Source organism: Schistocerca americana, chromosome 11 (genome assembly GCF_021461395.2).
Source record: "Schistocerca americana isolate TAMUIC-IGC-003095 chromosome 11, iqSchAmer2.1, whole genome shotgun sequence".
NCBI classification, from domain to species: domain Eukaryota; kingdom Metazoa; phylum Arthropoda; class Insecta; order Orthoptera; family Acrididae; genus Schistocerca; species Schistocerca americana.
In genome coordinates this window covers 167458611-167474586 of record NC_060129.1, presented here as the reverse complement: position 1 = coordinate 167474586, position 15976 = coordinate 167458611, and the positions used below count along the sequence as shown (strand labels likewise).

Here is a 15976-nt window from a genome sequence, read left to right as displayed (position 1 = left end):
ATTCCATAATTCTCAATTTTGTCTGGCAAACGTTCTAGTTACAGGTGTGTAGTGATAAAAACACATACAAGTCTCCGTGTGTTACCGGGTGACTTACCCACTTGACAATTCCACTTTTGTGCACATTTCGACCACTGCCCTACAGCATTTGCTCATGTGCTCAGTGGAGTGACCTAATGGGTAACTGCTGCTCATAAACAACATGATGGCTGTACGTTTTCAAATGTGAGCCAATGTCAGCTCCAGTGCTTTCTCGACTGTAGTTTAGGTAGAGATTGCTAATAGTTTTATGTCTCAAATTTCAATCTGCATATCATTATAAGCTCTGATTGGCCACACAAGAAAGCATTTACACGACATTTATAACTTCCACACAGCCAGACACACTGTTATTCCCAATTGTCTGTTTCATTTCTGATTGGCGTTCGATGTCTCATCTACAGTGTTTCGTAAAAGTTAAAGAGGAAGGAAGATTTAGTTTTAGTGTCCCATCAGTAATGTGATCAGTAGAGACAGAGCGTAAGTTGAGCTCATTTGAACTATGGAAAAGAAATCAGCTGTGTCCTTTCGAAGGAAGCATCGCAGCACTTGTCGGAGCAGTTTAGGAAAATCGCAAAATACCTAAACAGGGATGGCCAGAGACAGATTTGAACTGTTGACCTTCACAATATGAACACAGTGTCCTAAACAATAAGCCACTTTGCTTGGTACAGAGTTTTGTGCCAAACTAATTGAACTACTACTTGAAATTCCAAATGTATCAGTGTTCCATGTACTACATATTTACTTTTTACATTTCATTTTCTTGTAATTCAGACAGGCATCATCAAGAAAACTGTTGCGTTTAGTTATGTCATTGCCCGCAGCCTTAATATTTACACCCTCCATTTTCCAACGGATGATTTGCCGAGTTTTGTCTCCCATCAACAATGTCCATTGTGGTTACAGTCATTGAATCTTTGTAAACTGGTTACATAAGAGCACACGTACCACTCCAGGTGAGTGGTGGGTATACCTACCTCTCCTTACTGACGAATGATACTTGCAACGAAAGTAATTCATATAGTGAGTAAATAATAATATCAAATAATATGCCTAATGTGAATCGGCAGGTTCTATGTGGTGGTTTTATTTCTGCTGTGCGTGTGGTGAAGTGTACTGAAGAATGATACACACATCTACCACAGGACACTGATCCGGTGACTTAGCGAGAGGAAATACCTGGTTGGATGTGACAATAAGTATTCAGAGCATTCACCGTACTGCCCTCTCCGTGCACAGAACAGTTGTAACAATAAAAGAAAAGTGGTGGAATTGAAGCTAATGAATTTTTAAGATGCATATTGATATTGCATGTGGAAGCTTGACACAGTAAATTAGTTTTAATTACTGAAGTGTTGAGAGAAGAAGTAAATATATCACAAAACCAATAGTAAATGATGTGCAAATCTATTTCTAAAATGTGATGTAAATGAGATAATATCTTTTGAATTAAGAGAGTTCTTACAGTTTTGGTGACAAAGTCTAGAATAGTAGCATAGAAAGTACATGGTCAGTTTTCATACAGATATAATAACCCCACGTTTGAAGAAACAGTTACATTGAAAACACCTGAAATGCTATAAGGTTGTGGCATCAATTTATAGAAACATCTTCAATAGCCTAATATGTATAGTGTGTCTCATGAGGAAGAGTGTCAGTTTTCAGGGATATGACAGCAATGTTTATTTGAAACAAAAAACTTCATACTGGCATTTTCTATACTCAGAATAGCACATTTAATGTACCTTTGTTTTTAGGCGAGTTGTGTGCACATACATGTCTTACCCAGCTGTCCTCCTTGACATTACATTCTAGCCCAATGTATCTCACTGCTTTCAACCTCTCTGCACACGATGTCTTTCTGCCATTAAACAAAGCATCGAACAATGCAATTATCCACGGTGCGATGTGTGTGAAGTAGTGTGAGGGACAATCGTCGGTCACACGCTTGCTAAAATACAACGTATCTACACAGACAATGAATGCACAGATGTGGTATATATTTACAGCTTCTGCGATTGTAGTGCTCCTGCTGCAGTCGAAGGATACAATTGTGGCTTTCCGACACTTCAAATTCCCGATTGTATAGTGTGTGTGCCAGAGTTTTCAGGAAACTGTGCAAAAACAGGTATTCTTCCAAATTCCCATTTTTCTTCTGATTGTGCAGTTCAGTAACCCACAACACATTGTTGAAAGAGTTCCATGTAGTCCTACTATCCACACAGCAGCTTTCTGTAAATATGAATGGCTCACCAGCAATTGTTACATGTGGAAAACTTATGTCACTTCATTTACAGTGTGTTCGCAATATCCAGTTAGTGATAATGCCACACGTCATTTGCTTTTGTTAATACTACTCACCCCCCCCCCCCCCATCAACCATGGACCTTGCCATTGGTGGGGAGGGTTGTGTGCCTCAGTGATACAGATAGCCATACCGTAGGTCCAACCACAACGGAGGGATATCTGTTGACAGGCATGGTTCCTGAAGAGGGTCAGCAGCCTTTTCAGTAGCTGCAGGGGCCACTGTCTACATGATTGACTGATCTGGACTTTTAACACTAACCAAAATGGCCTTTCTGTGCCGGTACTGCAAACGGCTGAAAGCAAGGGGAAACTACGGCATTAATTTTTCCCCGAGGGCATGCAGCTTTACTGTATGGTTAAATGATGATGGCGTCCTCCCGGTTAAAAGTGTTAACGACAGTATAGTGATAATAGGAAGTGCAAACAATGTTTACAGAAATGAAGCCACTGCTTTTGTTAAGAAGCTGATCGCAGTGCTGCGGTTCCTGCATTTCACAAACGTAATTGTAATAACACTTTCACAAAGGTATGATCTTCCAGACTGGTCATGCGTTAACAGAGAAATTAGATGAATGAATTATAAGTTAAACAGCTTTTGTGCCAAATTTGTAAATGTAAAGCTCATGGATATTGATACATGTGAAAGAAACTATTTTACACACCGTGGAATGCATCACAACAAACATGGTAGGAAAAGATTAGCTGCGAGCATTAACGATGTAGGTGAACAGATATCTCACGATAACGGAAACAGACCTGTTATCGCAATGGAAGCTCCTTCACAGGGAAAGTAATATGGAGGACCAAGTCCTATGGAATTAGGTCCCAAAGAACTAACAAAGTGAGGGACTGTAAATTAGCAGTACAGACACACAAAGGTGTAACCTTTGCCAACAGTTTAATAGGCACTGTAAGTTCTTTAGTTAGTAAAAATAGCTTCATAATGCAATTAAATATAGGTGGTGTGTTGGGAGAAATTATGAACAAACTATATGACTTATAAATACTCTTAGGGCAAATAAACTCTGTAAAAGTCATATGTTAGAATGAACATTGGCTTAAATCGGACAATGTCAAGCTACTACATTCACTCTCAGGATACAAGTTAGCATCGAGCTTTTGCAGAAAAATGGGCATGGGAGATCATGTATATTAGTTGAACAGACACAAAACTTTGAAGCCAAAACAACTTTTGATGGTTTAAATTAGGAACAGGTATTTGAATGCTGTTGCTTTGAGCTGTCTGAATACGGTTTACTAATCACAAGCACATATCATATCCCTGAATATTGGGCTACTTGGGTATTTCTAGAGAAATTTGAAACTCTGCTAAGTAGGTTGCAGGTAGGGAAACCATATAAAAAGATTGTAATTTGTTCTGATTTTAATATAGATATGAGAGACAAAAACAGATTTGTTACCACTCTGAAGGATTTGTTGGCTACAAATGGCTTAATACTAAATTTCACTGAGTACACCAGGGTAATAGCCACTTCTGCCACAAGCATTGATAATATAGTGAGCAGCACTTTTTATGTCATTGCCATACATAGACAAAATATATAGGCCCATAGTATAATTGGTCAGAAATTTCAGCCAGCCAAATATAAAAACATTTATCTTGAAATTAAAGGAAACCCACTGGACCTTCAGCAACCAGTGTTCAGTAAACAATAATTACAACCCTTTCATATCTGAATTCAAGAACATTTTCAACAAATTCTTTCCCCTCGTATTAACACATGATAAATACAATAAAAGTAAGACATAGATTACAGAAGGTATCAGGATCTCTAGTATTAGAAAGAGAGAAATGCATAAGGAAGCGAAAACTAACCATGATGCTGACTTTATTAGATACAAAATCAAATACAAAAAATATTTGATCGGGTAGTTAAACAAGCAAAACAAATGGCAAACAGTAAATATATAGCTAATGCCTCAAATAAATCAAAAGCAGTATGGCAGGTTGTCAAGAAAGGAACAGGTACTGAAGAAACAAAACATTTTAATTACAAACTAGAAATTGGTGGGAATACTGTTACTAACGCTCGGCACATCTGTGAAGAATTTAATAAGTACATCATAACCACAAACAAAATTCATAGGAAGTAGCTAATATCCTACAATCCCTACAAAATCTTAAATCTGAGGGCTGGGATGAAATTCCAACAAATATCATAAAGGCAGGAAGCGACACCATTGCACCTCAACTCTGTAAAATAATAAACCAATCATTTGCTGGGGGCTGCTTTCCAGATGACTTAACTGCTGTAGTCTGCTGCAAAAACAGTGAAGAATTAGTATGGACCACGAAACAAACTCTACAGGAACTTGAACAATGGATAAAAAATAATGCTATGAAATTAAATCTTGAAATAACCCAAATCATGCACTTGAGGACTAAACAAACTACTGAATGTATGAAACTTCCTGGCAGATTAAAACTGTGTGCCCGACCGAGACTCGAACTCGGGACCTTTGCCTTTCGCGGGCAAGTGCTCTACCAACTGAGCTACCGAAGCACGACTCACGCCTGGTACTCACAGCTTTACTTCTGCCAGTATACTGAATGTATATCACAAATAGAATATTCGGGTAAAGAACTGACCATAGTTGATTCTGTAAAATTTCTTGGGATAGCTTTAAATAAAAACTTGCAATGGAATGCCCATGTGGACAGTTTTCTGAAGAGATTAAATAGTTTAGTTTATGCAATGAGGGTGCTACACAAAGTAACGGATTTAACGGTGAAGAAATTTGTATACCACGCATATTTCATAACAGTTATAAGATATGGAATATTTTTTGGGGTGCTGAAAAGACAAACCTCCTTCGAATCTTCTAAAAAAAAACAGGGCAATGACAGGAACTAATAGTAGACATTCATGCAAACCACTATTTGAAAGCCTGGCCTGGACTTCATGACAATCCCTTCCATTTCCATATATGAAATACTTCTCTTTGAACATAAAAACTCGCATCTGTCTGAAGGAAATACATTCACACATGCCTATGAAACTAGACATAAATTGAAATAAATGCTACCTTGTCACAGACTCACACTATATGAAAATACTCCATGTTACATGGCTCTGAAGATCAGAAATAAGATAAGGTCAATATTTGGGGAATCCACATTGGAGACCATTGGCACTTACCCAAAAAGCAAATGTTATTATAGTCTAGAAGACTTTCTAAATGAATAAAAAGCAAATGTTATAGTTTAGAAGAATTTATAAATAGGAATAGGGAGTAAGGATACAGGTACAAATGGTATACTTTTGAAGCCATGTAGATACAAAGTATACACGTTCACTGTATATTCATGTTTATATATAGAATTATAGTTTGAATGGCGGTTTGTGTTCCGTTCAGTACATCCATACTTCATCTAGGTGTGTGAAGTCTATGGTAATGATTCGATGAGTTACGAAAAGATTGAGATTATAATGTTGTATTTTTATTATAATAAGCAATGAATGTATTACATATTTCCTGTAGCATATAAAATACTGTAACAACTTAGGTTAAAGACTGACAAGTCACCAATGTTCTAAATCGAATGACTGTATTAAAACATGTTATGTGACATTACAGTATCTTATCTTCGATATCGTATCTGTGGACACTTATGGACCTTTGTCTAAATCTAAAAATGGATTTTGTTGTGGCTGATATACTTTCAAAGTTCAGAAAGCCGTTTCCTCTTAAGAAAGCTACCAGTAAGAAAATCATCTTTAAGTTTAAAAAGATGTTTTCTTCACTTGGGTATTCCTAAAACAATTTTATCTGACAATAGTTCACAATTTACATCACAAGCTTGGAAAGATTTTGTTGATCACACAAAAGTAAGCCATATTCTAAATTCCGTGTACCATCCATCGAGTAATCTTGCAGAAAGATATACCAGAGAGATTGGTGGACAGTTTAGAACATGTTGTAAGAATCATACCAGTTGCATAAGTTATGACAGTGATTTTGGGGATATTATGAAGAACTTACAAAATTCTTCAACAGGTTTTTCACAATTTGAAATCATGTTTAATACTAGACCAGCCTTACTTTATTTCTGAGAATGTTGAGTTTCCTCCGTATAAAACGCTGTTCATTGTTACAATCAGTATGTAATAGCTCTGTATTTAAAGTTAAATTTTTTTTAGAAACATTTGAAATTATGAAAAATTTGGCTCAGTTAAAATTTCTATTGTTAATTACGCAATTTAGTACTGTTTATTGTGTTTATTTCAGGATTCATCTATACATTAATAGAAATTCATTTGCCAAGAAAATTTATAAACCATATGGAGTATTGTTATTACCGCAGAGTGAGGAGGCAGTAGTGGGCATGCCTCTAATGTGATCGGACGTGTTTCTGCATTTTGGAGGAATAACGTAATTTCAGCTTTGTTAATGTTACAATTCAAAAGACAGTGTGATATAGTAAAATGTGAAGCAAATAAACCCCAAAAAGAAACAAAATTCTGTGCAGGCATTTTTCAAAATTAGTTACATCAATTGGAACCATGAGAACCTAAAATGTGAAAATTTCTGCTTCAAGAATCAGAACCCTAGACATGAAGAACTGGAGCAAACTGTGTGAGAAAAGAAGGTAAGTAAAAAATTTAGTGTAAATTTTACTCGTCTAGAATTATCTGAAATGGCTTTAATATTGACGATAGTAGTGACTCCATGGATGACGACGTTCCACCAGAGGAAGCCAACAGGGAATGTCAAGAGGCAAATAAGGCATGTTTTGGTGGTTTATCTGGATACTGATTCCATTACCGTTACGTGGAATGACATTAACTTTCATTACACCTGCATTGAATTACTTTCCAAATGTTCAAGATGCCTGGTTTCAACAGGATGGAGTGACATCACACATTGCACGGCAATCAATGGCATATGGGCAAGAATTGTTTGGCAACCGTGTGATCTTACGATTTGGTAACATTCTCTGGCCACCTAGATGGCCAGATTTACCGATTTGTGATTTTTTTCTTTTGTGGCTACCTCAAGAACAACGTCTATACAACTTGACCAAGAGCCCTGGTGAGTTAAAACAGAATATTCGGGATGCTATTCACAGTATCCCAGCTGTGATATTGCAGCAGTCAATGAGTAATCTCAACAGCAGATTTCACGAACGTATTTGTATGGAATGACACGATCTAAAAGATATAATTTCTAAAAAAATGATAAATGCCATCAATGTTTTGTAAATGGCAAAGTTGTAAGGTTTCAATTACTATGAATGCAATTCCTTTCCTTCACCACTTCTTGTTTTATTGGAATGTGGAAATGTTCCCATTTTTCTGTGTCACCCTGTACATTCTGCGCAAAAGTAATTGCAGAATTTGCTGCAATAAATCTAAAATGGGGTGGCAGAGAAAATACAGCAATTGTCAGTGTGTATACTTCACCCAGGGCATGTATGGATACATCTTTCAAAAATCTCTCTAACTTGCTGGTATATACAGACTGTACATTTTTTGTATTAAATGGCCATGTAGATACTATAATATAAGGGGATATAAACACAGACTTATAACTAATGATGCCAACACCAAAAAGCTACACCTCCTACTCGACAGATTCAGTTTGACACGAGTTATCCATGAGCCAACTAGAGAGATTAGCAACACCAAAACATGTCTGGTTAATACACTACTGGCCATTAAAATAGCTACACCACGAATATGACGTTCTACAGACGCGAAACTTAACCGACAGGAAGAAGATGCAGTGATATGCAAATGAGCTTTTCAGAGCATGCACATAAGTTTGGTGCTGGTCGCGACACCTACAATGTGCTGACATTTCTCATACACAAACAGCAGTTGACAGGCATTGCCTGGTGAAACATTGCTGTGATGCCTCGTTTAAAGAAGAGAAATGCGTACCATCACGTTTCCGACTTTGTAGCCTATCGCGATTGCAGTTTATCATATCGCTACATTGCTGCTCACGATGGTTGAGATCCAATGACTGTTAGCAGAATATGGAATCTGTGGGTTCGGGAGGGTAATACAGAATGCCGTGCTGGATCCCAAAGGCCTCGTATCACTAGCAGTCGGGATGACAGGCATCTTATCCACATGGTTGTAATGGATCATGCAGCCACATCTCGATTCCTGAATCAATAGATGGGGAAGTTTGCAAGACAACAACCATCTGTACGAACAGTTTGACGATGCTTGCAGCAGCACGGACTATCAGCTCGGAGACCGTGGCTGCGGTTACCCTTGATGCTGCATCACATACAAGAGTGCCTATGATGGTGTACTCGACGACGAACCTGGGTGCACGAATAGCAAAACGTCATTTTTTCGGATGAATCCAGGTTCTGTTTACAGCATCATGATTGCCGCAACCATGTTTGTTGGCATTGCCGTGAACTCACACTGGAAGCGTGTAGTCGTCATCGCCATACTAGGGTATCACCCTGGCGTGATGGTATGAGGTGGCATTGGTTACACGTCTCGGTCACCTCTTGTTCGCATTGACGGCACTTTGAACAGTGGACACTACATTTCAGATGTGTTACGACCTGTGGCTCTACCCTTCATTCGATCCCTGGGAAACGCTACATATCAGCAGGACAATGCACGACCACATGCTGCAGGTCCTGTACAGGCCTTTCTGGATACAGAAAATGTTCGACTGCTGCCCTGGCCAGCACATTCTCCAGATCTCTCACCAATTGAAAACATCTGGTCAATGGTGGCTGAGCAACTGGCTCGTTACAATATGCCAGTCACTACTCTTGATGAACTGTGGTATCGTGTTGAAGCTGCATGCACAGCTGTACCTGTACACACCATCCAAGCTCTGTTTGACTCAATGCCCAGGCATATCAAGGCCTTTATTATGGCCAGAGGTGGTTGTTCTGGGTACTGATTTCTCAGGATCTATGCACCCAAATTGTGTGAAAATGTAATCACACATCAGTTCTAATATAATATGTTTGTGCAATGAATACCTGTTTATAATCTGCATTTCTTCTTGGCGTAGCAATTTTAATGGCCAGTAGTGTATAATAATAAACATGACCCATCTTACCTACAGAACAGCTGTTCTAAAACTAGCCATCTATGATCAAAATGCAGTACAGCTTCAATTGGAGGCAAATGAGATGCCCTTTGCCACTAAAAAGAAACTATATGTAAGAAAAAGAAATTTGTATAATGAAAACACCAATAGACTGACCTGCATGTTAGCACACATATCATGATTTTTAGAACAATAGGTTTCCCTACGAGAGCTTTGTTTCTCACTTCTACTGTTGTTTTGGTGCCACATGCCCCCCTGCAGCCACAGAAGTTGAACAAACTAAAACTATAAACAGAAGTACATGGGAAAATAATGATGTCATTGAAGCAAGGGAAATATTAAAATTATTCCATAGAGCAATGTTGAATAACAGACTAAATTTCAAGCTAAAGGAGGCTTTCAAAACTTATCAAGAATACTATAAAGACTTATTGATACAGACCAGGAGCAGCTATGTTGCAAACAAGCTTCAGGCTTCACACAATGTTACTACTGGTGTCTTGGGAGTGACAAACTATTTTATAACAGGCAGGGCAAAAGCTGCATAGACTTTAATATTGACCACAATGGGATGGTAACAAAAGACGAACTTGGAATTGCTAACATATTCTATGAACATACTTCTTCAGTGGGGGCAGCTATCAATGACAAACATAATAACCTGCAGTATAATTTTAAAGGAAATCCATCTGAGCATAACACACATCTAGCCCCACAAACTGCAAAGAAATAATTAACATCATTAGCTCTCCAAAATCTTCCCATTTCACAGGCATGATGGCCTTAGTATTAATGTATTAAAAGCATGCAGACAAACTGTGTCTGTAGCAGTAAATAATGTAATAGAATCAGGCACCTTCCCAGACAGACTAAAAATAGCTCAAGTAACACAAATCTTTAAAAAGGGGACAAACTCAAAATTCAAAACTACAGACCCACCTCAATACTTCCAGTCTTTTCCAAAATAGTTGAAATATACAGCAGAATTATGAGCTCTCTCCGGATGCACTACCCAATGTTTGTAAATCAAAATTGTTTCTTAATATGTAAATCAACTACCACAGCAGCTGCTCAATTAATTGAAGACATAACAAGTGACACCGAGAACAAGCAACATGTTGCAGGTATATACCTCTACGTTGAGAAAGCTTTCAACTGTGTGAGCGCCACAATCCTGTTAGAAAAGCGTGGAATATTGGAATCAGAGGCACTTCTCATTACATAGTAAAATCTTGCATGAGTAACCCAAAAAAGTTTGTACTGCTTAAAGTTGAAAGAGATGTTCAAAAATCCAAAATAACTAATATAAAAATGAAGTGCCCGGGGCTCAGTATGGGATCCTCTTCTGTTTTTAATTTAAGTAAATGACACAAGATATTGCACTCAGAATTCCAAAATAGTTCTGTATGCAGCTTATACATCCATTGTGTGGAAAAAGGAATCATTTAATGAACTAGAGACCCATTGTAACAACGTGACAAATGAAATTGCACAGTACTTTAACGAAAGCCATCAAATGTAAGTGGTAGTAAAACATGACTCACGTAGTTTAACAACATTAGTTTTAATGATGAAATTAAACAATACATATGCAATGAATTGGTAAAAAAGACTGTAGTGTAAAATTCCTTGATTTAACAATTCAAAGCAATCTAAAGTGGGACACACATGTTGACACACTCGCATGTAAGTTGTCTAAGAATATATTTACAATTAATATGATTAGCTAGTTCTGCAAAGACTTGCCGCCCCACCCCTTATGAGTACTCTCCCTCCATCAGATGCTTCATCCCCCCCCCCTCCCCTCTTCTGTCCATGCCAACCCCATCTGCCCGAGACTGTGCAGTGTCTTCTTCGTGCCTAATTTTTAGTGCAGTGTTTTAAACGGGTGATAACTGTTGTGTGTCTTTTCCGAAGTGTTGCGAACAGAAACCGTACTGTTGCTGGGTGTGATTTTTCTCTCTCTTGAGAACAGAAACCAGACTGTCACAGTGTTTCTCAATTGTCTGTCTACTAGTGTACCTGTCTTCTTCCAGTGTATTTAATTAGCAGCACCAACCCTTTGTTTTATATTTTAACTTCCACAACTTTCTGCCATTTTACAATTGAAAAGTCACCTGTTTTAATCGCCTGCTTTTATTACTTATTATCTTCTTATTATGTTTTACAAATTCTGTAGGTTGTAGAGCAGCGTACAAAGCTACTGCCAGCCCGACCCATTCCGGGGGATTTGAAACCGAATAAAAGAAAAATAAAAAGGTTGTGGTTATAGACAGATATTTAAACACACTCCATCATAAAGGCTAAAATTGCACGGTCATTTCGAAAACAGATTATAGATAAGCCTCTTATGAGTATTTTCATGCATATTACACACATATACCATCCATTAACTACAAAAATATTCAATCTGGTGTCTACTATGTAACTTTTACCAAATGTTTAACAGCTGTATTCAAAAGGCGGATATTTTTTGCAACAGTACAATACTCAGCTAAACTTTTGTCTGTATCTCAAAATTTTCCGTTAGTACAATTTCCAATTTCAACCTGTAACAGTAAGATCAGTACATTCCACTGTTTTGACGTGCACATCATCAATCTTAAAACACGCAAGTTTTCGACCTAACCTAGACCTTGGGCTTAGCTACAGGTCAGTCTGTCATCACAACCAACATTAAAGGTGGGAGGGATACAGTGATGAGTACGAGAATCTAGCAGGCCTTTATCATTAAATATATGGCAGAAAATTTTGGGGAATAGGATGAAAGATCAGAATGGAATTTTCGTTATTCAATTACAGTATAGTTCACATTTATTTAGCATCCCTTTCTTATCACATAACGTCTTCAGTTACGCACTGTACCAATACTCATTTTGCACAGTTTATTATCAACTATGGCTCTTTTACGCTGGGAATTCTTGACGAGTCATTTTGAATCTTCGTGATTATCTCTTTTAGATGTGGCTGGGTACATAGAGCATCCACTAATCGAAATGGGAACTGTGTCTGGAAATCCACGAGGATTATTAAACTTCTACTAATCACTAGCAATATAATTCACATTATACAACTGCTAATATTTCTGGTAATGAAAGCACTTTAGTGTGGGGAGGTTTCACACTTTGCACAAATGATGTGTAGGTTCATTCACAAACACAGAAACTAACCTTACTTCTGTCGAAGATGGTGTAAAGCCGACGTGACAACTTTTCCAGTTCTGTTATCACTGATATTTTGAATTATCGCTACATCGACTGACTTACTTGTGGTTCAGGTACTTGTGAAGGCGTAAAAACGTGTTCAGAACACATTCTAAACATGAACTCCTATGGACCAGTGTGGTAATTGCTGTTATGATTCTCGACATAACACTATTAATTTAAATTAAACTAACAATTTAAAGTAAAGCCAAAGGAAGGACGTAAGTAATACATACTTCATAATGACTGTTTCGTTGAAATTTTGCCTGTGGGCAAGTCTCATTGGCGGCAAATGACCGTGTAACATCTACCGTGATTAATAGCAGAAATCGCCGAAATAGGACAGGGATAAATGTTGTTAGCGAATTCGTGAACTGCGACACCAATCATTGAATAACTTACTGAATATCAATCAATCAATGTAACCTAAACTTATATTAAATACGGTAGTGCGGGCAACAAGGCCCGCACCATTCAAAAATTGATCTACAACTATTTAATGACATACGAAACAAGTACTCCGAATGGTTGACTATGTAGAACATTTTACCACAAATATTGTTAAGTATGATGATTCTCGTCATAAAGAATTGGAAGATAAATGCGTTTATAAGAGCAGAATAAAAACAGATGAAACGAGTTAATTGCTTATCCAACACTTGCCTGTAGAGCTTCTAATTGTGAACTGAAATCAAATATGAAGAATTCAAATGATTTAGAGTGAAGCTCTCGACAGCAGTGTTGCTAGACACCACCGACAGATGGCACCCTGATACGCTGGCTGAGAAAGTGTGGCGGTTCTCATTTGCTTTACTAACACAGCAATCGGCTGTTACCTGATAATTGTAGCCGCACAAGTCTTATACTTCGCTTGTTTAAAATAGAAGATGTGATCCATTTTGATAAGTTTCATGAACATTGTACATGCGTGTTGCACTACTATTTGCACTTGACACATTTTACTGTAGTATGAAAACAGCTATAAAATAACGAGAAATAAAAAAAAAAAAAAAAAAAATCGATAATATTATTTACATTACATTTGCACGTCTGTTATAGTTTTCATGTCTTGTTACAATTCCACGTGTCCTGTAATAATACAGTACACGCAAATAAACAGATAATAAAAGCATATTTCAGGGACTAGATACTTTACCATGTGTTGGTCCAGTCACATGCGTTACTGTTAGTATCATTCCAACAACTTCTCGCGACTAAATGCGACGACTCATCAACACAACACTATGCGGATATTTCATCACATGTTAGTTCAAGTTAAAAATTCTTCGTTGATGCAGCTTCCGTTGTATGTTCCCCGTATTTACGTTTTTTTTATTTTTTTATTTTTCTTTATTTGATTTTGATTTACCCCCAAAGGGGGGGGGGGGGACTGGCAGCAGCATAATATGGCGCTTTGCTGCCTGCAGAAGAGTCTTAAAAACATAATGAGTACAGAGTACAGTATAAACAATAAAAACAGGCGATAAACCGGCTGTTTAAACCACATAGTAATTAGACAGGCACAATTCAAAAACCTGGTGACAGTCTTGTTTCTGTTCGCAAGAGTTAAAAAACACATCTAGTGACAGTATGGTATCTATCTGTTCACAGCACATAAAAAAAAAAGCGGCACGTACAACACTTAAACACTGCACTATAAAGCAGACACGAAGGCTGATTGGGGGGGGGGGGGGGTGGACCCTTTCAAAAGAGAAGGCAGAAGGAGAGGAATAGCAAAAAGGGAGGAGCCAATGGAGGGAGAGGACACAGTAAAAGAGGGGGGGAAGGGGGCATGGCGAATGCGAGAAGGAGTGGGGAAAGCAGTGAAGGGGAAAGCAAAAGTACTCAGGGGAGAGAAAGGAGTCAAAGAGAGGGTAGGTGGGCAAAAGGGAACAGGATGGAAGGGGAGGGGGTGAAGGAGAGAAGGAAAAGGACAGTGGGAGGGGGGGAGGGGACAGCCAGAGTTGATAGGAGGGACAAATGGAGGGAGAGAGAGCATCATTCAGGAGGGGGAGTTTACAGAAGCCACTTGGGGAAAAAAAGATGTAGGGGTGAAGGGTAGGGGCAACACAAGGGTGGAGGCGCAGCAGCGGGCAGAGGTTGGAGAGGAGAGGAGCAACCAGGGGATGGGGGACATCAAGTCAGTGGGAGGTAAAGAGGCCTTGGATATGGTCAAGTAAAAGCAGCAGATGGGGGAAAAGAATCAAGTCATAGGGGATCCACGTGGAGGATGGGAGGCGTATACGGAAGGCGAGGCAAAGTGCATGGTGCTCGAGTTTTTTTTGTTTTTTTAGGGGGGGGGGGTTATTCAGGCGGGACTGGCATAACAGAGAATGGGACGGATTAAGGATTTGTACGTGTGGAGGGTGGTAGAGGGGTTCAATGCCCACGTCCAACCAGAGAGGAGTTTAAGGCTGTTGTGGGCTTTGGATTGGATAGGGCAGAGATGAGGGATCCAGGTAAGATGATGGTCAATGGTGAGTCCAAGGTAGGTGAGTGGGGGGTTAAGAGACGGACAGGATGGGCAGAGATGGTAAGGGGAAAATCAAGGAGCCGGAAGGAGTGAGCGGTTTGACCTACAATGATTGCCTAGGCCATGCAAGGATTGATTTAGAGGAGCCACTGGCTACACTATGTGGCAAAAAGGTCAAGGTGATTCTGGAGAAGATGTTTGGACAGTTGAAGTAGGAGGGGCGGCAGGAGAGGAAGGAGGCATTCAGATGGATACAGATGATAGGAAGGGTGCAGGTCTGGAGTTTAAATGGGAGAGTGGGAGGCCAAACAGGGTCGTAGGCATTTTCGAGCTCTGGAGAGACAGAAATGACAGTGCGACGCGAATTAAACTGGAGGGAGAGGTGACGAGTGAGACGTAGAACTCGGTCGTCGGCAGAGGTGGAAGGTCGAAAGACAAACTGGGTGTTGGGAAGGAGGTGATGTTGGTGGAGGTGGTGACGGCTGTGCTGGGTAAGGATGGATTCCGAGAGCTTGCTGACTACGGAGGTGACACATTTAGGGTGATAGGAAAAGGCATCAGATAAAGGCTTTTTGGGTTTGGAGAACATAAGGATACGGGAGGTTTTCCACAGGTCGGGGTAGAAGCTGGTGGCAAGGATTACGTTGTAGATTGTGGCGAGGACTGCAAGGATGGAGGGAGGGCAGTGTTTGACATGGCAGTAGGTAATGTGGTCACGGCCAGGGGTGGTGTTGCATTTAGTGTGGAGTGTGAGGCTGATGTCCAGTGTAGTGATGGGGTGTTAAGTTCTGATGGTGGTGTGTGTCCCAAGTAATGGAAGGTAGGAGCACGGGGAGGAGCGGTGGTATCCAGACATTTGATGATGTTGGGGAGGAGGGAAAACCAAATTGTGGAA

At 39.2% G+C, this 15976-nt stretch overlaps 2 long non-coding RNA genes across 2 annotated transcripts in view; one reads left to right on the top strand and one right to left on the bottom strand.

The window, feature by feature from the left end:
• The window catches only part of LOC124553708, a 583058-nt gene that overhangs the window by 91606 nt on the left and 475476 nt on the right, over nucleotides 1-15976 (top strand). The gene's annotated exons all lie outside the window — the stretch shown is intronic.
• Nucleotides 12197-13093, bottom strand: LOC124553710. The gene is made up of 2 exons (XR_006968116.1): nucleotides 12576-13093; nucleotides 12197-12414 (listed from the first exon to the last, which is right to left on the bottom strand). It is a non-coding gene; the product is annotated as an uncharacterized LOC124553710 (long non-coding RNA).